This window comes from Miniopterus schreibersii, assembly GCF_964146895.1.
Source record: "Miniopterus schreibersii genome assembly, chromosome: 3".
NCBI lineage: Eukaryota > Metazoa > Chordata > Mammalia > Chiroptera > Miniopteridae > Miniopterus > Miniopterus schreibersii.
The window spans coordinates 41817022-41841899 of NC_138103.1; the positions used below are offsets into that span (position 1 = coordinate 41817022).

The window sequence follows — 24878 nt, forward strand, 5'->3', positions numbered from 1 at the left end:
GAGAGAGAAAGAGAGAGAGAAGGAGAAAGAGAGAAACATTGATCGTTGCCTCCCATACATACCTTGCCTAGGGATCGAACCTGCAACTTAGGTATGTCCCTGACGGGGAATCAAACCAGCAACCTCTGGTGTATGGGGCGATGCTCCAACCAACCGAGCCACCTGGCCAGGGCTTTCTTCTCACTCTTCACTATCTCCGATCTCCTCCATTCCCATGCCTCAGTGAACTTGGTATCAGTTAGATTCTAACAGGAAACAGATGATACACTCAAGTTGGGGCAAAGTATAAAGGGTTCATCTGCAAAGAAGCTGCTGACCAGCCCCAAGGTGGCAGCCAGCAGGAGGCTGATGAAGGAGCTTGAAGAAATCCGCAAATGTGGAATGAAAAACTTCCGTAACATCCAGGTTGATGAAGCTAATTTATTGGCTTGGCAAGGGCTTATTGTTCCTGACAGCCCCATATCATAAGTGGCCCTTGAGAATCGAAATCAACTTTCCAACAGGGTACCCATTCAAACCACCGAAGATCGCATTTAAAACAAAGATCTTTCACCCCAACATCGATGAAAAGGGACAGGTCTGCCTGCCAGTAATTAGTGCTGAAAACTGGAAACCAGCAACGAAAACTGACCAAGTAATCCAGTTCTCTCATAGCACTGGTGAATGACCCCCAGCCTGAGCACCCACTTCGGGCTGACCTAGCTGAAGAATACTCTAAGAACCGTAAAAAATTCTGTAAGAATGCTGAAGAGTTTACAAAGAAATATGAGGAAAAGCAACCTGTGGACTAAAATCTGCCACAATTGATTCCAGCAAGTGTGAGAAGAGACCCTGAGCAGTACATTCAGACACCCCGCAAAGCAGGACTCTGAAAAATTGACACAGGTCACCACCTGATGTTTGCTTGTGGCAGTTACTAACTTTCTACAGTTTTCTTAATCAAAAGTGGTCTTAGGTAACCTGTAAAGAAGGATTAAAAATTTAAGATGTTAAAAAAATAATAAAAATAAAATAAAATAAAATAAAATAAATAAAATAAAATAATAAATAAAAAGAAGCTACTTACAAAGAAGTGGGCAAGATATGAGGGAACTTCATGTGATAGTGTAGTAACCTGGGGCTATGGCAAATAAGAAACTATTACCATTCCTAGACACAAAGGAATTAGGACAGCATGTGATAACAGGTACTTTGAGGGGGTTGTGTAGAGAAGCAGTGACCTTCTATTGAGGGCCATGACCAGATCTAAGCAATCTTCAAGGGAGGGAAATAGGTGCATTTGACCTCACTCTTCTCACTCCTCCCATTTATTGCCTTTCACAGATTGTTGGGAGTAATTCTCCATGGATTTTTCACATTTCTGCACATCTTGAGGTCAGAGGCACCAACTGCCTATGTTCTGAACTATCTTCTCAAGGACATTAGTATAACACATAGTCTTGGAAGATAAAGAGCCAAGGGCAGGCATGCTTACTGCCCATTATAAAAGATTCAGGTTCCCTAAATTCAAGGTGCTTCTCCTGTGCAGGTGTTACCTGGCCTTCCTCACATGGCCCTGGGACATTAGGGTTTGAGGAACACACACAAGAAAATGCTGATACCCTAGCTATTTCTATTATTGTAAATATATAGTCCTTTGTATCTGACCAGGAGTCTCCATGTCTTCTGCTAGCTTCTGTGATGAGCTAACTTGTTTGCTTAAAAGTAGGGTAAAACCTCAGGCCCTTCTCAGTTCTTGAGAGGGTCCCTATTGGTAAACTCTAATCTGAAGTCAAAGGACAGAATGGTCTGTTGATTAACCCATAGAGGACAGACCCCTGGAGTGAGAACAGGGCTGAAAAGGGTGATAAATGCATCTGAAGGGGCAAGTGAAATATATCTGCCACATAATATAAATGCTGTTGGCTGTCAAATCTGCGTTTCTGGGTCTGATTGAATATATCTTGTGTTTCTGACTCATACCTCCAACTGCCTGTCTCATGAGTGTCTCAAACTTCCAAGGTTTTCAATTTCAGGGAATGACACCACCATCTATCTGTCCAGCTGCCTAACCTGGGTTTTATTCTTGACTCATGCCTTCTCACTTCCAAGGTCATCTTGTCAATGCTTATTCAAATCTAGTCTCCTTCTCCTCATCCTTATTACCATCAACCTCGCTCAGGCCAACACCATCTCCCTTTTGAATTGCCATGTTACCCTTGTTATATTTTTGCTTCACCCTATCTCTTGGAGCTCTCTCAAGATTTTAGCCACATTGACCTTCTTTCAGTTTCTCTTATTAGCCATGCCCCCTCCCATCACATGTCTTTTATACATGTTGTCCTCTTTCAGGAACATGTTTTCTCTCTTCTTTGCATGAGTAACTCCTGGTCACCGTTTAGATCTCTTATCAAATCTAAAGATACCTCCCCTGACACTTGAAGCTATAGGTATGTCATGTCTTTCTTTCCTTACCACACTGTGCTCTCCATGAGAGTAGGAACCAACTTGTTCTTGTCCATCATGATAATCTCAGCTCTGAGCACTATGCCTGCCACAGAATTGGTTCCCACAGAGATGTGTTGCTAAATGAGTAAAATGGAACACAATGACCTAGGAACAGTCAAATAAAACACCCTTCAAATAGGCCTATTGTGTAGGTACTCACTATACCAATACAAAATTATATAGGTGAATAATTCACCTACATATAATGTTGGGTCGGAAAGTTTGAAAAAAACTGTTTGGGGATTTTGGGCAAAATGGAAAAATTACCAAAGAAATACTTTTAACTGTTCTTTATGCTGAAATGAAAATTTACTGCCCAAACACTTTTTCATGATCTTACTAACACTTATTTTTTTAATCCTAAAACATCACTTAGAAAAATAAGTGACATTTTCCCTATAGTAATTTAATCTAAGTCAATGCAGCAGAAACAAAGTGGTAATTAAAACGATAACAGACAATTTCATTCCTATTCCAAAGCATTTATTCTCAGCCATAACACCTGAGCTTTGACTTTCTGGTTTTAATATCTATTTATATTTTAGAAGAAATGAATAAGCTAAAAAATAGGCATTAGCTCCACATGAATAAAAACAATATAATTTATCTGTCACTATCTTACTTCTCTGAGAAAAAGAACAGTTTAATATCCTCATACTTATCTATGAAGCCACAGTGTTAACACTGCATAAACACAAACATTAGTATTTTCATTTCCTATCTTAATTAAGAAGTGGGATAGAGAGCACATTCCCTGTTACACCATGCAGAGATTTTATTTTTTCTAGACAATCCCATGAATCCCAAAGCCAAATGTATTAAAAACACATCCTCCTAACTTCCTTCAAACTTGTAAGTTCTGTGTCAGGGGGAGCTGAGGCAGTGACTCTAGGTCAACGTTACCACCAGTTGAAAAGTAAAAAGCTTCCTTTAAGCTTTTTATTTGGGGGAAAGAATGTCTACATATCATCATATAATCAATTTGATTGGACTGTTCATTGAACTGACCTTTTTTTTTCCTAGGACATCTCTCTCTATATATGTTCTTCTTTGTTGCGGCTGAAACTGTTATCAACAGCAAGAGCAGATAAGCAACTCCAAACCTACATCTGACTTTCCTGAGTCTTCTCATCACAACCCCCTTTATTGCCCCACAGGGTGAGAGGAAGGGGAACTGGATGGCAGAATGATATGAAAACACATCGGATGTTCTCAAGGTCCATCCATCTTGTCGCAAATGGCAGTATTTCATCTTTTCTTATGGCTGAGTAATATTCCGCTGTATATATGTCGGTCAGAAAAAGGAAAGCTAAGAACTACATGATTTCACTTATCTGTGGGATATAAAACTGAAACTCATCGACACAGACAACAGTGGTGGTGACCAGAGCAAAGGGGGACAGGGGGATACTAAACAGTAAAGGGGACCAAATGGATGGTGACAAAAGGAGATTTCACTTTGGGTGTTGGGCACACAATGCAATATACAAATCATGTATCACAGGAATCTACCCTTGAAACCTACATAATCTTATTAACCAATGTCACCCCAATAAAATTAATTTAAAAATAAAATAAAATAAAATAAAAAGCATTGGTTGAAAGTAGGGGAGTGGGTTGTACCCGAGTTTTGCCCCTGACCTATAGCCGTTTAATCTTTTTTTAACTCAGTTTCCAAAATTAAAAAGTGAGTGATAGGATTGACTCCACTTTAAGCCCTGTGACTGTTATTGCCAGAGAGATTTTTAAAAAATTTTTTTTCTCTACTCAGGTGGAACTTAGTAACATCCTTTTACACCTGAAAATTACTCATTGATATTTGGTTTTCAAAAATAATGATGATTACAGTAACTTTTTGCAACAGACTAATCTGTAGGAATCAACGAAAACATTTTTAGTTTTACTTTTTAAATAGCCATTAATAAGTACACACACAAAAAAGCAAAGAAATTCTAAAATGCTCATAACTCAATGTCAATTTACAGAATTTAAATGATCTGTGTAACTTTGCTCTTACTTGAGTTAACTTGCTTATTGTTATCAAAGTAGGAGTTTCTGCCCGGCCGGGCGGGGCTCAGCGGTTGAGCATCGACCTAGGATCCAGGCAATCGGGGTTCGATTCCCGGTCAGGGCACATGCCCGGGTTGTGGGCTCGATCCCCGGTGTGGGGTGCAGAAGGCAGCCGGTCAACGACTCTCTCATCATTGATGTTTCTCTCTCTCTCTCTCCCTCTCCTTGGTCGGAATCGAACCCAGGACCCTGCAGTCCTCAGGCCGACATTCTAGCCACTGAGCCAAACTAACTAAGGCAGTACTATACTATTTAACCTCTATAATATGTATCATATATTATTGTATAATATATGTTATATATATTATTTATTGTTATTACTATAATAGCTATTTAGTCTCTATAGTAACCTCGGGGGTGAATTATGGATATGTTTTCCTTTTTTTGTAGTGTGTCTACGTGTGTTTGTGTGTGTGCCTATGTGTGTGTTTTCCTTTGTTTTTCAGATTTAAAAAGTGGGGTGTGGGGGAATTGGAGAGGAAGCCAGGCCAGTTTCAGACCTTTCCTGAGCAATATATAATACCAAAAGGCAATGGCAAATTTACAGAGTCCTCAGTAATTTTGGTTTTACTCAAAATTTCATATCTACCAAATCACTTATTCATATGTGAAAACCACACAAAGTTCTCAGGTAAGCAAAGCACACAGAAAAAATGCCATTCATATTTTCTCTTGAAAACTAGCCAGGTAAGAGAGAAACTTCCAAGTTAGAAAGTGAAGAATAGAAAGGTTGTCATGTGAAAGGATTTGTTACTAAGTATGTTGTTCTCCACGACAGGATGTTGTACATTTCAAGTAACTTTACAGCAGCCCCATTACTCGAGATAAGCATACAAAATAGATGCTGGGGGTGGGGGTGGGGGGAGGCAAAGGGCAGAGCTTCTGCTGTAGAACCTATAGCATTTATTCCCTTTGCTTTTGGAACTCTCCATAGCACAGCGTAATTGTCATAAAGTGTGACCAGAAATCAAGTTATGACCCTTCCAACAAATGGAAATGCATAAGGCAATATCTAGGAACAAAAATGAACACTGGTAGCTTCTCACTTGTGTCTCTCGTTCCACCTTTGCTTTAGCTTCATCTGTGTTACTCTTTTTTTGTTGTTGTTTTGTTTTAAAGCTTCCTTATTATTATTATTTTTTTTAATTTCAGAGAGAGGAAGAGAGAGGGAGAGGGAGAGAGAGAGAGAAACATCAACAATGAGAGAGTCATTGATCCGCTGCCTCCTGCACACCCCCTGCTGGGGATCGAGCCCATAACCCAGGCATGTGCCCTGACCGGGAATCGAACCCCGATCTCCTGGATCCTAGGTCGATGCTCATCCACTGAGCCACGCCCGGCCGGGCCCACCTGTGTTACTCTTCTCCTCTCTCCTCCTCTTCCCGCCCTCAAGATGGCCCCATGCCCAGAAGACCATTCCACATGATTCAACCTGGGTATCTGTATTTCTTAAAGTTTATCCTTCAGGTGTGAGAGAGCCACTGCCTGAAAGAATAGGTCAAGTAACTAAGAGCATTATTGACTATTCATCTCAAAATATACACCTCAACTTCTAATTCCAAAGAAAAAGAGAGATTCAGATTCCATGTTTTATTACTAAACATGTGATCCCCACCCAACTGAAAGAGAAGCATATTCAACCTTAAGGACACTTTATTTTCTGACTTGACAAAAATGTGCCGATGGAATGTCAAGTACTGAATCATTTAAGTCATTCATTTACTCAAAAATATTTATTGAACACTGCTAGGGACCAAGAACTGTGCTAGATGCTGAAGACAGCATGTTGAGTTAAATCTGAGAACTCAGATTCTTTGGCGTATTTTGTCACAGATAAAAGAACGGATAAAGACAACGAATATACTTAGGGAATATTCTTTTGAGGTATAGGGTACATTAATAAATTTTCTTAAAAAAAAAACAACGTAACAAAACATTCACTGAATTCACTGTCAATCCGTTTTCTGACAATAAGCTTCAGAGATTAAATGGTGAGTCTGAAATTCTCTTCATGCATATGAAAATATTCACTAAATATTTTTAGTTATAAACTTAACTGAATAGTAACATGGCAAAGAATGTGAGCTAAAGCAAACCGGAAGGATTATTGAAAATTTTGACCACCGGTTGGTAAAATATTTAAGGTAGAAATAATAAGCAAAATTTATTTTCCTAGAATTTTGGTTTTTAGGGAAATTATATTTAACTTGGCTTCTTTTAAAATGTCCTTTATTGTTTCCACATACCCTCTCTAGCAATTGATTCAAAAACAAAAGACAAATGTACTGTCATTATAATTACTCCCCTTCATTGTCTCCCCCATTTTTCTTATGTTTTCATTTCCAGATAATTAATATTACTGTGTTTCTTCATCACTATTTATCCAAGTGATTCTTGCTTAATTTATTTCATTTTTTCTCATAAATCATTTTGCCAGCTCTTGCTGGCTTTTCTGATTTTTTCTAGATTTCCAGAACTAATGAGGTAGTCAGAACAGTACTTACCTCCTGTGTTTCTCCAGGCCCCGGATAAGAATAATTACCACCCTGTCCTATGTCATGTCATTTCCACTTATAAGATAAACTCTCATATTTAGGCTTCATGATACTATACAAAGTATTTATTATTCAATCTACTCTTAGGTTCTTTTTAGTGACTTTCTCACACAAGATATCTATTTGATTGGTTTATCGTAAGTCAACACAAGTTAAAATGATGTGTCCAGCATCTTCTGTATGTTCTCTACAGTTATGTGTGCATCTAAAGGACTCACATATACTTAGAAAAGGGGATGAACATTATGAAATTTACTGAAGAAGAAATGCCGTAGAGTTTTAGGAAATATTTTTAGCATACACTAACAAGTTTGGGAAGGGCTATCATTTATTTAAAAAAATGAAGTATATGACAGTACATATTATAGATATTTTAGTCTCTATTATGTAAACTAAAACAGGTGAACCCCATGGCCTGCACATATAAAAACCTAATGTTTAAATTATGGGGGACTATTTAACTCACAGCCTAATAATATTTGTACAAATATTGACTAATTGCTCATTATGAGTCTGGCACTGTACTAGATATTTGGAATAAAGATTAATAAGGTTCCGTCTATAAGGAACCACAGGAAAGAAGGTGATGTGATGGTGAAATCTGGGCACACAGCTCAGACTCCCTGAGCCAAATGTGGCTTTTATGCTTTTTAGTTGGTGACTTTGAACAAGTTATTGAACCTCACTCACCCTAAATTTCCTCCTCAGAGGCTTAGAAAACATACAAAGCTAAGTTTAATGCCTGCCATTTACTAAAGCCTACTTAAGGTTAGCACTTACTATAATTGTTTTACATGTATCATCTCATTTAATCATGACTTTTCGTGTAAAGAAAGGGCGGCTCAGAGAGGTGAAGTCACACAATAAGGAAACAACAGACTTGTAATTGAAACAGTTTTATTTCCAATCCCATGCTGTTTCTTTCTGTTTTTAAATTAAGTTTGTTTTTAATCAATGATATACAGTTTTATGTGTCAAGTTGTTCTAAAAGGATTGTTATGAAAACCATTGGTCTTTATAGATCTACTTTCCACCATTTCCCACTCCCCAGAGGTAACTGTCTATTGAGTCTTCGAGCTGTTTCTTTGGGTATTTAGTTCTACATCACTGCATAGTCCTATTTCACATTGTAGCATGTGACTGAGGTAGGCAGGCAGGGGCAGGAGAGGGGCATGGAGACTAACTGCTGTTTTACCCACAGTGAAAGATGCGAATCACTTTTCAATTTTCCAATAAACTCACTTTTCAATTTTCCATATGTACATATTAATTTCTAAGAGCTATTCCCTGAATATTTTTAAAAATCACATCTTGCTCTGTTTCAAAGATCTAATATTTTTCTTATGTCCGAGAATATTAATGATCAATTTTTTAAAGCTTTCACTTTCCCAATCAGTCTCTGTTTTTGTAACTTTTGTTTGTTTTGATCTCTGTCTTTCACGTTAAACATTTCCTCAAGTGTCTGTTAATTGTTCTCTGCTCATATCTAAAAAGCTGACTGGAAATTCTATGAGTTGTTCAACTGTGGCCTGTATATAAGCATATATGGCTAGTCTTTCTCATTAGAGAAAGCCTGGTATTAGTATCTTTAAATATTTTGTCTTAGGCTTGTCAGAAATCCCAGAAAATAATTTTCCGATCACTCAAGTTTTGGGGGCCCAGTGGGAAAAGAGGACTGTTTCACTTTGGCTCTCTTCCCTCATGTGTGCCCTGTGCAGAAAAGCCTGGCTTATTATAGAGAGGGGGAAATATGCTTTATATCTACAGAGGAAAATCTTCAGTTTACTATTTGGTTGGAGTATGAGCAGGACCGAATGGGAGAGGAAACTGGTCCTCTAAGAGTCTTTCATTTCAGTCAGTCCTTTTGGTTTTAGCCCCACCTTCACCCTCACTTTCTGGGGCATCTGGGTACCAATTCCAAGGTATATGCAGGGTCTGCTGTGGGAATCAGGGTGCTTTCTGTGTTTTTCCCTGAATGGCTTAAGATTCAACTCTCTCAGGTCTACTCTCTTATTTCTTAAATATTCCTGATGTTGTTACCTCTTTTTCCTACCTTTATCTTACATCAACCGAAAAAGCGTCTGCACAGCAAAGGAAACCATCAACAAAGTGGAAAAGCAGCCTCCAGAATGGGAGAAAATAGTTCCAAATCATATATCTGATAAGGGGTTGCTATCCGAAGTCTATAAAGATCTCATACAGCTCCATAGCAAAAAACAAATCATCTGAACTTTTAAATGGGCAGATCTGAATAGACTTTTTTCTGAAGAAGACATGCATATGGCCAACTGGTGGGCAGAAAGATGCCCTACATCTCTAATCACCAAGGAAATACAAATCAGAACCACAATAAGATATCACTTCACACCTGTTAGAATGGCTAAGCAATTACACCTCAACAAAAGAATCATTCTACCCATTTATGTTAGTGGGCTTTGGAAAATAATTTGGGAAGTATTATACACATGTTAGACAATGTGATCATGCCCTATCTTTAACCAGAAATCCTCAAATTCCTTGCTTTTCCTCCTATTTCAGAGTAGAGAAACACTGGATAATGTACTTTACTTTTTCACATTTGCTTGTGTTTGGCTTTCCCTTTGTTCAGCAAGAGACACCCATTGCTTTGAGGAAGATTAACATTATTAGAGTTGGAATACAAAGAGAAAGTATGGTAAAATAGACTATGAAGCCCATTATAAGGGGGGAAAAAATGACAGAAAAGTCAAGCTTTCAATTACAAGAGACATATATACTCAAGAGAGAAAATAAGTTTTCTAATTTCAAAATTCCCCAGCAAATATCAAGCTGAAAGGAATGAGTATATGATTTTTACTATAAACCATGGGATATGCAAATTACTGCTATACAAGAAGGTAATAAAAATTCCTTCCTAAGATAGGGTAACTAGCCTGGAGATAGAAGAGAAGTAAGGGGGCCTCAGCCCTTAGTCTCTCCAGTACTGGGTGGGGAGAGGAGCTGGTAAAAAGACATCTCAAGATAAATTTAGGAACCTGTGAGCACGATACATGTGGCCCACTTGCCATATGGAAATCTGAGCACAGACCTCCATATGGATTACACCCAGTCAATATGGGGCAGGGGCAATAAAGTTGTATAATTGGACAGATGTGATCTTTAAATTGAGTTAAAATAAGCCATTTAGAGAAACTGCCTCTGTATAACAAACTGGAAATACATTAGCTACCTCCTTATGATATTCTGAAAACATCAGAATCCATATGAATTTTTAAACGTCAGTAAAATACCAACAAGTCCCTCACATGGTAAGGATGGGAATGAGGGTAGGCATTGATACCCGCAAGAGATACAGTATTGGTGTTAAACATTTGTTTTTCTATAACTTTTGAGATTTCACTTATTTATAATTTAATTCCCTATATGAATCCATTTTAGCTAACCCTGTGGCAGTTCTCACAGATCACAAAGTCACATCAGAGAATTCACCAAAAGAATCTTTTAACAGCCGCAGAGAGATGCTGGTGTCCCAATAACCGAGGCTCAGAGAGAAGTGGGCAAGGCAGCACTGCCGCCTGGATTTCCCGGTGGTATGGGTGGGGTGGGCAGGGGTTACTGGACCAGACAACATGGAGTTGGGTTCCCCAACTTTTTATTCCCCAAAAAAGTAATTACAAGGAATATCAATAATTACAGCCAAAATAGGGAATCAATCTAGTCAGTGCCTGTGCAAAGTAAAATTCCTATTATTATTTTCAAGAAGGTATCTTTAAGGTCAAATGGCAGATAAATCACATGGTAGAGAATCATAAAAATAAAATTCCCTGAACTATATCAGTCTAGTCTCTAGGGCATGTTATGCCTCTAGGGGCTCTAAAATAATGTTAGAGGAATAGATCTCAGAAATTAAAAATAAGTCTAATTGGAATCATAAATTATTATAAATAACAGAGTCAGATAGTTAAGAGACTGCAAATAATGCCCTAACCAGATATAAATTTATTAATTATGTTCGTTAAATTTAGGTACAGATAGTAAAACTACACACAAAAAATGTTTTTTGTTTTTTCTGGCTTTGAAATTATCCTAATCGTACTGGACACTAAAGGAATAGGAGCAGAGGAATCTTTGACATGTTCTCTCTTCCCAAGGATCTTTCAAAGGAGTATCAGTGTTCCTGTATCTTTTAGAATAGCACGATCATAAATAAACTAAGTATGACCTTCTGCAGTGCTAGTTAATTTTTACATTTGTCCATGATGCAAAATACAGTTGCCTTAATTATTTTAGTAAGCCATTTCTCCTGCCTCATATATTATAAATAAAGACATTAAATAAGACCTTATCTAAGACTAGTTTCTATGGCAGTGAATTTGATGCTTTGCTGTTTATCATTTCACTTTATTTATGGTCCTTCGGTCATTTCAATCTGAGTTGCCAGGCTCCAACAAGATATTTTGAAATAATAATGAAACGATAGACTGTTTCTCTAAAGACCAAGATGTTAGATGTTAAGAATTATTGAAATGATTTCTTAGCCATACCTAGTTCCTTAACATCATAAAGAAAAAAGTGAAGCGTATTAGACAGGATTTGAATATGTCATTTTAAGAATCCTCCCTGGGAAATCATATAGGTTTTCCACTTACTTATGGATGATCACAATTTTATTTTTTACCTACAAAATTAAGGTCACGTTTGCCGTGGTTTGAAGCTTGTCCCAGACTGAGGCCAAACTCTCTAAGCTACTTAGTACTGCTAGAATAGTCAGATCAAAGCACTGAGCTTTTCTGAATGGCTGTTGTACATTAACTTACATGAAAACCTGTGCCTCTAACAGACATACAGCATTTGTCTCACATGCGTAGAGTTGAAGCTGTCTGCATTTATCCTGGTTATATACTTGCATGGACTGCGTTAGTTCTGGGCTTGAAAGACAAATGCTACAAAGTACATAAGCTTTCTTATATATCGAGTAGAGATAGAGAGAAGCAAAGGTAGCTAAAGAGATCCAGACGGACCATAGGTATCAAACCACACCAAACCTCCACCCAGCTCTGCGAGTCGGAGGGGACGGTACCCCTATAAAGCTGAGAGGGCAAACAACCTGGCGTATAGTCAAAGAAGCAGAATTCCAGGATGTTCGCCCACAAGAGCTGGGCAGTGGACAAGAATTTTGGTAGATAAGAAAAGGAAAGTTGGATCCTGTTTGAGCAGCTCCAACAGGAAGATCCAAAGCCCCTATTTCCTCCTATGGTCCTCAGCTTCCTGAGTGAACGGAATAATGGCAGGAGCCCACATTTTCTCACACCGCTTAAGTTACTAATGCCTAAGTAACCAGTATTATTAGAGAGACTATAGGTGTAAGTAGCTCTATACCAAATCAAGAATGAATGAACAGGGGAAAAAAGAATTATTCATATAACTGCAAAAACAAAAGACAAGTACATATAGTATGCTAAACAAATTTAAAGAACCTCTTTATTAAACTTTATATCAGAAAATAGCAAAATTACAAGCAGCAGCTTCTTTGCATTCTTATGAGATAATATTTAGTGCTATCTCCCTCGTTACCCGAATGAATGGGTCTGGGAACAAGGGTGGAGGTAGGAGTAACTCCTCTCACAATTACATCTAATAATGCTCACGAAGAATTTGGGGGTTTGATGTGTTTGCAAGGAAGCTCTTGGGTCCACAGAGGAGTGATTCTATTAGGAAAGAGAGGTATGTGAAATAAAATGGCAAGAGAATATCCCCGGGTCATTTGGGGTTCCTCACGGCACCCAATCAGCAGTCTGAGAAGCAGGTCTCTATCCTGGCCAAGATTATTGACCCTGCCTAGGAGGAAATCGGGGTGCTGCCACACAATAGAGGACTCTGTGTGAAACCCAGGAATTCACTGTGTCGCCTCCAGGCCCCTCCTTGTCCAGTAGTAGCAGTCGATGAGCAACTGCGGTGATCTCACAAAAATAAGACCACTGAGGACTGAGATCCTACAGGAATGAAGAACTGGGTCACCAACTGGGAAAAAAACATCATCCAGCTGAAGACGTAGCAGACCCAAGGGGAGCATGGTGGCAGAAACAGACTGCCTAGGGTTAGCAGTGTGACCAGCTACAGAATCAGGAACTTCAGCAGCTCTATTTCATGTCACTAAATTGTCTCCCTAACACTCTTACCCTTCCTTTTTTTCTTCTTGCTGTCTTATATGAAGAGCATCAGTGGCAGCTAATGTTTTAGGAAGGGGTATGACCATAATGGCGTCATTTCTAATAAGGTAGCTTATTAGAAATTTGGAATTTCTTGTATGTCCCTCACTGAGTTTCAACCAGAGGAAGGAAAAAAAGTGGATACTGAGGTACAAAAGGTTGTGCTGGACCTCTTTCCATGCTTTTAACATCTGCTCTCCACCCTTGCAAGCCTGACATGTATGAACTATACCAAAGGGCTCTCTTTCACTGTGGATTACAATTAGATTTGGCTAACGGAGAGACACAGCAGGAGTTAAAGAACATGGAGAGTGAGGTTAGGGTATCTATTTTCCTTGCTCCCTCCTGTGTCCCACAATTAAAGGTTATTGCTACTCTTTCCTTTAGATCTAGGGATGGTAAGGGCTCTATTGTTGTTGGCCCAGGACACCAAACCCACACCTCTGCAAATTACCCTTTATTAAATCCTTGAATTATCTTAATCTGAGTGTGCCATCTGTTTTCAGTTAGGACCTCGACTAATAGAACTTAACATTACACACTCAAAGGCACTTTTATTTATCTAGACAATCACATAGTTTCACTTTACGTAGGCAGGGAAATTAAATATTACTCTGAATTTGGAGTAGGCTTGGGGGAATTCATGAATTCAGGAAAGCTCAAATAAGATTTGGATTACTGGAATTGTCTTTGATATCTTTCCATTTGATTTCCTGTTTTTAAGTATTAGACAGAAAATAACCTGAATAAGGAATCCAGACTCACTTAGTGTTAAGAATCCCCTTAAGGAAAAGCAGGCAGACTCTAAACAGACTGCAGCAGCTTAATCTTGACATGGGTCCCAAAGAGAACACAAGTCAATAAAATCACTATTATACATAGAATTGTGTTTCCCCAAAAGTTATAACCACCAGTACCTCAGAATGTAACCTTATTGGGAAACAGGGTATTTATAGAGGTAATAAAGTTAAAATAAGTAATTATGGTAGGCCCTAATCCAGTATGACTGGTGTCCTAATAAAATTTGGGGAAATTTGGACACAGAGAGGGAGGATGATGTGAAGAGATCCAGGAGAAACGTCACGTGAAGACAGACAATAGGAGTGATGCAGGTGCAAGCCTGGGAATGCCTGGGGCTGCCAGGAACCGGGAGAGATAAGGTAGGACCCCCTACAGCAGGGGTGGGGCACCTTTTCTGCCAAGGGCCATTTGGATATTTATAACATCATTCTCAGGTCATACAAAATTATCAACTTAAAAATTAGCTATGAAAAAAGCTCCTAGATTTATTGAATTTTGAGTCCTGCCTCCAGTTGCCTTGGCAGGGCTGGACGTTCCCCATTCCCACTCTACAGGTTTCAGAGAAGAGCAGCCCTGCCAGCACCTTGATTTTAGAGTTCTGACCTCCAAAACTATGAGAAATAAACTGTTGTTTTATTCCACCCAGTTTGTGATACTTTGTTATGCCAACTCTAAGAAACTAATAGTAGGAGTTCTAGGAAAAAAGTCTTGAATTTTAGTTAATAAACCACCCAAAACTGTATCTGGATTACTCAGTCTATGTATCTAACAAGTGGTTCTGGTCAGGTTTAAATACACTTGAGTTGTTACTTTTAGCCCACCCTCAAATCTCTCACTAACAGATGTGGCCCTGATGTTCAGAGAAGTTATAAATATCTAGTCGCATCTACAGGCATGGAGAGATGCTGAAGCAGGATTTGAACTAGATGCCCTGGCTCGTAATACAGTACCTTTCCCACTGCAGTGTGGAGTCTACCTTGGCTCTAACCACTTCCTGGCTCTGGAACTTGAGCAAGTGACTAACTCTCTGGCTCTCAGAATGCTATTTTTCAGAGGGGGGGTAATAATATTTCTTAACTTCTAGGATTTGTGTAATGATTTACTAGTCATTATATATAAAGTAATTAAAACCATAGATGGCACATGGTAATTGTTCAACAAATGCCAACTGCTATGAAAAATACCCCAGGCTGACCCTGGGTTGACTTCTAGACTCTGTTTCTGGTTGTGCTGCAGATCTACAGAGAAGCAGAGAAACCATCAAATAAGTGAACTCCTCCCTTTGTAGGAAGCTGTAGTGTAAAAGACATGCAGAAGTGAACATCTTTCCTATTTAATTCAGAATATATTAGGAGCAACAGTCCCTGCAACTTCATTTTCACTAGCTTACTGAGGTTAACACCAGCGATACTGATTAGAATGAATTTTAAAATGTTAATACTAACGTAACAGGATATAAAACTAAAAATTTCTACCTCAATTTCAGCTGAGGTCCCAAGACAACATAGAAGAAAGTAGCCCCTCCCCCTGAAAAAAGGTACCAGATCACTTAGCATGACTTTTTAAAAAGGGGAATAAAAATTATTTGTTGTTTTGGGGTATTGTTTTTAGACCTATATCCTAATACCTACCATAAGGGTATAAAAAGTCAATTTGGTTTCTTTTTTTATATCAAATCCCTCAGTTTAACATATTCTGTTATGACACTATTTCTTCAATATATATAGATTAGAGCAAACCTCTAGGTAATCAAATGCCCCTTTCAATTGAGTGCTGGGGAAAAAAGCAGTGATCAGACCAGAAAAAAAAAGTCTTTATTCTCCAAAGCTTACATCTGGTGAACGGGAAAGAACAGATAACTAGATAGATGATTAGATGATAGAGAGATGATGATAGAGAGATAGATGATAGATAGATAGATGATAGATAGATAGATAGATAGATAGATAGATAGATAGATAGATGATAGATAGATGAGATAGATGATTGATAGATAGATAGATGATAGATAGATGATAGATAGATAGATAGATAGATAGATAGATAGATAGATAGATGATAGATAGATAGATAGATAGATAATAGACAGACAGACAGATAGACTGATAGATGATAGATAGATGATAGATAGATAGATGATAGATAGATAGATGATAGATAGATAGATAGATAGATAGATAGATAGATAGATAGATAGATAGATAGATAGATGATGATAGATAGATAGATAGATAGATAGATAGATAGATAGATAGATGATAGATGACAGATAAAATATTTACAGTGATAGAGCTGAACATGCCAAAAGAAAAATAAAGCCGAGAAGACAAATAGAGTGTGTGTGTGTGCGTGTGTGCGTGTGTGTGCGTGTGTGTGTTGGAGACGTGCACCTATTTTGTGTAACCAGGGAAGATAGGCCACATTGAGCTGGACAGATCTGGTAGAAACCTGAAAGGAAGTGAGGAGACAAGCTACGCAGGCTTCTGGGGGAAGGACATTAAGAACAGAGGCGACGGCGACTGCACCTTCCCGAGGCAGGAGTGCTCGCTGAAGGCGAGGAGAGGCCACCATGACTGCCGCAGAGAAAGAAGGGGGACAACAGATGAGCTCATACAGGTAACCGTGTGCGGGCAAGGGGAGTTACCTGAGGTTATAGTTTCTTCTTGTAATAATCTGTATTCCCAAAGGCATACACAATGTTCCTTACTTCACCACCTGCAGTAAATTCCAGGGGGCAGATCATGTTTTCGATGCTGTACTTTCTATCTGAAGCAAGTTAGATTCTCCAAAGTTACACAGTGTCCTTTACCTTACTGCCCACAGTGAATTCCAGTTTTCTGTAGATCCATGTCATTGGTTCTGTGATTTTTCTTTTCTGGGTTTCTGAAGAAAATTATTAATATTCAAGAATTATTTGTGATATTGAGGGAGACCTTGGGGGAGTCATTTAAAGGTTCTTTTACTTGAACATCCAATAACTTTGTAGTTAAACCTTCAGTAACTTCAATCCATTTACTTCCTTGTCTCCATATTGTCTGTCTTATGACAGTCTTCTTAGGTGACCAAACCAAGAGAAAATGAAGGAATGCAATAAAATATATACTCATAATATATATTTTATAAACTATAACAAGCATGAGGTATTTGTCACACCTTGTTTATGGAAATATACACCTTTCAATATAAAACAACATTTCTAAAAAAGGCAGTTAAGGGCCAGGTACGTTGAACAAGCAGCTGTATGACTGACAAGACCTGGTGTAGCCAAAAATTCCAATTAGTAAGAACAAAGAAAAATTATCAAGGAACCAGGGTAGCTGCACAGGGAGTCCCTGAGGCGGCAACACTTTATGGGCATTTACAAAAAACTGGAGGTAGGAGCATATAGACTAGGAGAAATACAACAGAGTGGCATAAATCTTTAAAAGTATCCAGAAGTCAAAGTGAAAAAAGAAAAAGGAATGGGTTTTTTAGACCTGACAAAAGGCATTAAGATGTACTTTACTGAGTATTCAAGCTCATTTTAGTATATATAGATGATGAAATGATGAGAATGCACCTGCCTGCTTTGAATATATGCAAACCTCTAAACATAGAGGAAAAAGTGGGCAAAATAAGAGCCACTTGCAAATGTGATTAAAGAATCTGTCAATAATTATTTGGAAAATTGCAGTGAATTAGAGATATGACAGATCTCCGGACAAAAGAAAACATGGCCTCAATTAACAGGAGTGCTGCCTGGTTCACTTTTCTTCTGCATTTATCTTTGTGTTGACTGTCCATTTTATGCTGTTCTTATACCATGTCCCTCACACTGTTCTTAGTCACATAAGCCTCCTCTACGGTGGATAGACATGTCCTTCTTCAAAAGTTCTTAATTATTAGTTGCCAAAAATGGTGACTCTGTGTCCCCACACACAAACAGCACAAACTTTAAAAGACAAGGTGTTCATCTTCTACTTAAAAGAGATTATTTTCCTCCACCGTTCTTAACTGAATATCTGCTGTCTGTAGCTTTTCACTCCAAGGGCGATTTCCATTCTACATCTGAGGCTTCTCTTCCATGTGCTCTCCTCCCTCTCTGGCTCTTGTTCTCTGCTGAGATGGGGGGTGCTTCACATTCCTCTCCCTTTTATTGAAGAGCGTAAATTCCAGCTCTGCATCTAAGCTCAACACGCATCCTCCAATGGGCAGTGCAGAGAGCCTCTTATTTTCTAAGTACAGCTAATAAATACCCTCCGCAACTGGGCCATCCCTAGGGTGTAAGGGGCCCTTGGAAAATAATTGTGTGGGCCCCACTTCTAAATACTAGCAACTTGAGGTTTTCAATGTAATAGAGAATTCATGGGCTCGTGTCAGGTATAGTGATTTTTCAACGGATAGAATAATAGGTAGAGATATATGGTGTTTATTTTCCAATTATGCATGTGAAGTTTCTTCTTAGTGTCAAGCACGATCTTTTGCTGCCCAGGCTCAGGACTTACCAACGTATGTTCTTTATTGCCATATACATTATTCTTGGCCAATTTCACATCGCCCACTGTGAGAAAAGGGTAGCCAAGCTATTACTACTCACAATGCCAGGCCTCTTCAGAACCTATTTGCATTGTAAAAAAAAATGTAGGTTTTCTTGCCTCTGCGATTCCCTAATTTCATTTATTTAATGCTGGTTACATCATTACTCCTGACTCTACGTCATCCATCATGCTGCCCATGAATACTGGCTTCCACTGACTCTCACAAAAGATTTTATTGCACTTCACTGACAATGTCAACAAATGCAAGTCTTACATAGAAGATGCAGAAAAATGCAAATGATCATTTGTTTTCTGGTCATTTTAAGTGTACTGTTCAGAAAAGCGTGGTATAAACATAGAACAACACGTCCTCCAACCCCATGCCTTTTTTGAACTCTTAAGATATAATCACAGATTTCCTAGGATGTGATGCTTCTCAGGATGACCTCACCCTTGCTTTCCACACATTACCACCAGTGGGGGGATAAAGGGAGCATTCCCATTAGGACAAGGAAGGTCTCTTTCCTGTCCAGCAACCTGGGAGAGCATGACATCACCACAGTGATTGGAAGCAAGAGAGGACATCATTTGGGAGGGTCCATTTGCACTGCAGAGCAATCTTAAAATACCTGTGGGGAGACAGACACAGCCACACCCAGGAGCAGCTCTGCTTGTGATATGGTGCCTATGGAGGGGATGGGGCAACTGCCCTGGATACGGAAGATCATGGGTAAAGGACACCTGTCTCTGGTGTTGCAGGCTGGAGGTGACAGTCACTGCATGGACAGGCAAGAGCCAAAACATGAGTCCCTATAAATGGCTCAAACCCAAAGGATAGTGGTAAACCATAGGTCCCTCAGCAGCCCTAAACTCATCCTATGTCCAACATGTGTGAAAGTTACCCAAAATGATTATGTGAGCACCATATTGACAGCCTGATCTTATAAGAGCTCTCAAAAGAAATGCATACTTCACTGGCCAGGACAGTGATCTGCTTACTAGGTCACCCTTTGGAACCAGGCCCCAGCCATATGAGCCCAGCCATGAAGTCCTGGGATAATCCCATAGGTGCAAATTCCACAGTCCCTTGAGTTATCTGTTCAACCCATTACCTGAGAAGGAGAGCTGCAGATACTCCAAATGGGAGAAAATGAGCCTGGGGCCCACTCATGTCCCAATCCAGCCTAGGGCACTATGAATGGATAGCCCTAAAAGTCCCTGGGACAGTTCCAGACATCAGAGAGGGATTTAGAAATTTTCAAGGAAGGCACAGTCAAAGCCCAGGGCACCTCAAGGCATGAGGCCTAGGATAGGGGCCCCACTAGACAATGCTCCCCCGCAGTGCTCAGTCAATATTTTATAAATACATGGCCCAAATCCCCAAACCTGGATGGCTCTGAGAGAGTTCTCTTAGCTCATTTCAACAGCCATGGGGCAATGATATAGCAGAAGTTTATTACATTACGAACATGACAAACTAGGTTTCGAAGCCAAGAGAATCCTGAATTAAGAGCCTAGACACTGAGCCCGGTGATGGGATAAACAAATAGGCAGCAGTGATCGCTCCAGTGTAATCCTATTAATCACCAGAATAAAATAGGATACAGCCAGGACTACTGCAGCAGCACTAAGTGAACTTCCTCCACCACTGTCACCCAGGAGGAAACAATTCATCATACTGAAGCCTGGAGCTCATTTTCCGCATGAAAAATGAACTTAAGTGTAATTTGAGGAAACCACAGGTACATTTCCATAATGTTTGGGGATTTATTTTTTTAAAAATCAAGGGCTTCTTGGCTAAATGATGATCCAAAATAGCTGTACTGCCCTAAATAAGTTCATTTAAAAGAGCTATTGTTGACCTTCCCTGGCATAGATTCTGTATATGCCCTTGATTGAGTAAATAAACATTTTTGCATGTGTGCATGCGGGTATGTGTGTGTTTCTTTTTGTTCTTGGTGACTTTCCATCTCCTAATGGCGTAATAATAATGATCTCCATTATCTCAAAACCTTATACCAGACACCAAGACACAGTAAGCCTGCCTCAGTCTTCCTCCTTCAGCATGGCCGCCCTAATAGAGTGTTTGGGCCGGAGTCATTTTGCTTAGTGATGAAAGCTTCTTGGAGCTCTGTGGTTTTCAAGGACATGCACGCTTTTCTCAAAGACTGGAACAAATGCACTCTATGCTTTTCCAAATGACTGGAGGGGAGAAGGGAGATATCAGTGTGGACAGGAGTCCACAGTTAGGGCTTCTTAGAACATGCAGATCTTAAACTGGGCCTTGAAGAAAAGGGAGGATGTGACCAGACATAGAAGAGGAAGAAGGGTGTCCCAGGAGGGGAGATGCGAATGCTCAAGGCACAGAGGTGAGACCTTCACAGAAAACAGAGGGGACCTCAGAGATCAGCAGCTTACCTTCATCAGCTGGTGTGTAAAATAATAGTGGTTAAAAATAATAATAATAATAATAGTGGTTAAAAATAACAAAGCCAAATTAGAAAGCTGGTGTGTGTAAATTCATGTTATATAAACTAAAAAAAAAATTAAAGCACAAAGAAGGTTTTTTATTAACAGCCAATGGAGAGTGCTTTTTAAATGAGAAATTATACAATACACATTTTCTCCAAATTTATCAGATTTGTACATATCAATTTTTTATGTGATTTCATCGTCTAAACACAGAATCTCTCTGTGGAATTCTTTAATAATGGAGTGTGAGGAAGTGAGAACACCAGCTCCTGGGCCAAACCACTGAATAGCTTTGGCTAAATCTGAAAAACTATTGTAACCAAACTTAGAGAAGATTCTCCTGCCAATACGGCTTTAATAATATTTACTGAGCACTTAATGTCTCCGTGTTAAGGCATCAACACCTTTGGGGTTTTTCGCATGTTACTCATCACAACCGTCCTGAAAGATCACCATTATTATCAGCATCTTACATATGAAGAAACTGAGCCGTGGGATCAGAGCCCAGGTCTGTCCAATCCAAGGCTGAAATCCTCAACCCTTCCACCATCCTGCAAAAGTGTCGCCTCCTCCAGACGTCCCTGAGTGTGGGAAAGTGAAAAGGATGCCTTCCTCAGTGGTGTGGAGAATGTGGTTTTGGTTTTGCTTCACAGACCAAGATTATCCAATAAGTATGGGTGGATGACTTTCTCCCCCATATCAATATTTCCAATATAATAAATGGGGGGGGGGGGGGGGCGGAGGCTTTAGGTCTCCTGGAAATCATATGAACATCAAAGATTTAGCTTTCACCAGGCTGGGTAAAATCTATAGAGTGAACCCCCCTCCCTTTTACAGCTCCCAGTTCCACAGCTGTACAGTTTTTCAAGCTAAAGGCGACGGCGGCAGAGCAGCCGTACGACACACGCCTCTGGCTACAGCAGAGCCAGCCTCTCTTCCTCTCTGCAGCTGTATCTGTCTGATGTATTCCAGCCTCTACTGCTCATAGCCCTGTGACTCTGGGCAGCCACTGCACCTCCCTGAGCTGCTTTCCTCAGCACCAATGTAAGAATGAGAACAGTACCTATCTGTGGAGATTAAATGAGATAATGCATGTCCATCGTGTGGTGAAGTGCCTTGCACAACATAAAGGCTCAGTGAATATGAATAATGTTGTTATTCCCAGCTCTGGATTGACTCATATGGTTCTTCCCTCCTGGGAACTGTCCCTTCTTCTCAATGGCCTCCCTCAGTGCTCCCATTCCTTCCAGGACAGGTAAAGCCTTACTCCCTCCAGGCTCTTTGGTTTGTCTCTTTTCTGGACACCTGGGTCCACACATGCTGATGAACAGTCCCATAGGCTTAAGTGCTTCACTGTTCTCCAATCACGTCCTAGGCAGACTGTTGTCACCCAGAGCAGTTTGCCATTGCTGAAGAAACAGTGTCCCCGGCACTGGGCTGGCTACTCTCAGGTGTGAGGGACTAAGCTGAGACATTCACTGTTTAGTAGAAAAAGAAAGGTGAGGCACTCAACGGGTTTCCAGAGCAGTCACAGTGAGTTGGGTAGGAGAATGGATAAAATACAGACTGCCTTCCTTAAGCTCCTCTGAAAATAGCTCCTTGGGTTCTGAGTTGTCACCCAGGGCAGGTGCACAGGTGACCAGGTTAGAAAGCTCCAGTTCGGTGCTAGGTCCGATGCTTCTGCTACTGTTAAGCAAGCTTTTCCAATGTGCTTAGTCATGTCCCGAACTCTCCTATAAAAATAAAGCTGGAAATTGAATTCCCCTCTTGGTTCTATATGCTCATGCTTTCTACTCCCATTGTTTCTAGGGCTGAATGTCTACCATTGTGAAGGTCAAAGAGCCCTCCTAACCTTCTTAAAAGCGGAGGAGGCAACGAAAGACCATTATGAAACAAGAGCTCCTGCCCCTTTCCCTGCATAATTTCTCATGCTCATGGCAGCAGATGGTAATTTTATGATGAATCAAACAAACATGGTGAGTAATTGTCCAGGGAAGCAACAGATGAGAGCATGTCCTCATCTCTCTAATTCAAGGATAATTTTTTAAGCAGCATAAATTAATTGACAGTTGTTCGAGACCAGTCTCCTATAACTTGCCAGAGAATAAAAACTGGATGAGGCCCCAGGAGAAGGTTAGCAAATCTGAATGACTGGCGGAAATATCTCTACATGTGAATTACTCAAAACTTTGAAGTTAGTCAAGTTTCAAAGTGGACCTGAAAAACATACTTATAATCATTAGCAAAATTTGCATGAAGTAATGGATACTGCTAAATTGCCTCCTAAAGTATCTGCTTAAGTGGGTAAATAGCAAGTCTATTCTGACACAATTAATTTCCTAGTGAACCCTTGCTTCATGCATATGCTATATGAACCAAATATCAACCAAATCCTGGTCAAATGATCACAGAATCAATACTAATGGAGGTAAAGAAAATAATGATTTAAAAATATATATATATCTTTATTGATTTCAGAGAGAGGAAGGGAGAGGGAGAGAGAGACGGAAACATCAATGATGAGAGAGTCATTGATCGGCTGCCTCCTGCATGTCTCCAACTGGGGATCGAGCCTACAACCCAGGCATGTGCCCTGACCGGGAATCAAACTGAGATCTCCTGGATCCTAGGTCTATGAACCACTGAGTCATACCTGGCCAGGCAGATCAGTGAGTTTTTGCCAACTCCCATGTGACCCAGAAGACTTTTTAAGTATTTATGGGATTCTGGTCCATTTCTTCTCTTTATTTTCCTACATTTCTCCTTCTATTCCTTTCTCTGGGTCATATCATCTATGTCCAGGAATTGCCAAATATTATCAGAATTACAGGTAGCCTAAACTTTTACTCTGAGTTCTAGACCCATCTAGCAACTGCCCACCCAACATTCTCTTTTGGACATTTCAGATGCCTCTTGGAATCCACAAATCTAAATCTTAATTCAACCTGCCCTTAAATTCTCCTCCCCTAAAACACAGGGACCTCTTTCAGGTTATGTCTGCCACAGTTGTACAAGCCAGAAAGCACTGTCTCAGTAAGGCCTCCTGATTTATACCTCCAAAAGTATCTTTAAAACTTATTTTCTGTATTTCTGTAGCACCACCCTAGCCAGGCTACACTATCTTTTACTATAATATCCATCCTACTGATCTCTCTGAACCCACTTTTGCCCCATCTTCAATCCATTCTTGACTGTAGGCAAAGTTATCTCTTAAAAAAAAATTTTTTTAAAGACTATTTCATCCTGATAATGTTATAAAAAACAACACAACAATGAAATTCTAAATCTGGTATAAAATGGTTCTTGTGACCAAGCCTGTTCCTCTACAATGACCCACGACTAAGACATCATGTGTCTCTGTTTCTGGGCCCAACTTTGCATGTGTGGGTGAATCATTCATAAGTCTGACACCTCACTAGACTAAATGATCTTTAACGCAAGAATAATGTGCGTTTTTCTAACAGTTTTATTCCAACACTAACACAGTTCATAGCACTAATAGGTGCTCACCAAATAATCGTTCCAGGAGTGACTAGATAGATGACCTTTTATTGAAGGATAAGTACCTATCTGTAGGTATAAGTTCATAAAGATACAGACACAGGACCGCTTTCTTATGTAACTCTTCTTCCTCTCCCAGAATATTTGAAATTCAAAGACTGAGATACAAGGTCTTTTATTCTACTATTTGAAAAAAAAAAAAAGGCTTACAATGGAAATGCCCTTGGGAGCCAAAGGGAAATATTTATAGGCCCTGGAGAGAGTGTGTCAAAGAGGAAAAAAGGGGG

The 24878-nt window shown here is 39.6% G+C and overlaps 1 protein-coding gene and 1 pseudogene across 2 annotated transcripts in view; one reads left to right on the forward strand and one right to left on the reverse strand.

Annotated features, from left to right (window-relative positions):
- The window catches only part of KCNN2 (potassium calcium-activated channel subfamily N member 2), a 316290-nt gene that overhangs the window by 258109 nt on the left and 33303 nt on the right, over window positions 1-24878 (reverse strand). The gene's annotated exons all lie outside the window — the stretch shown is intronic.
- On the forward strand, window positions 337-791 carry LOC308555034 (ubiquitin-conjugating enzyme E2 L3 pseudogene; annotated as a pseudogene). The gene has a single exon. The product of its transcript is annotated as a ubiquitin-conjugating enzyme E2 L3 pseudogene (transcript).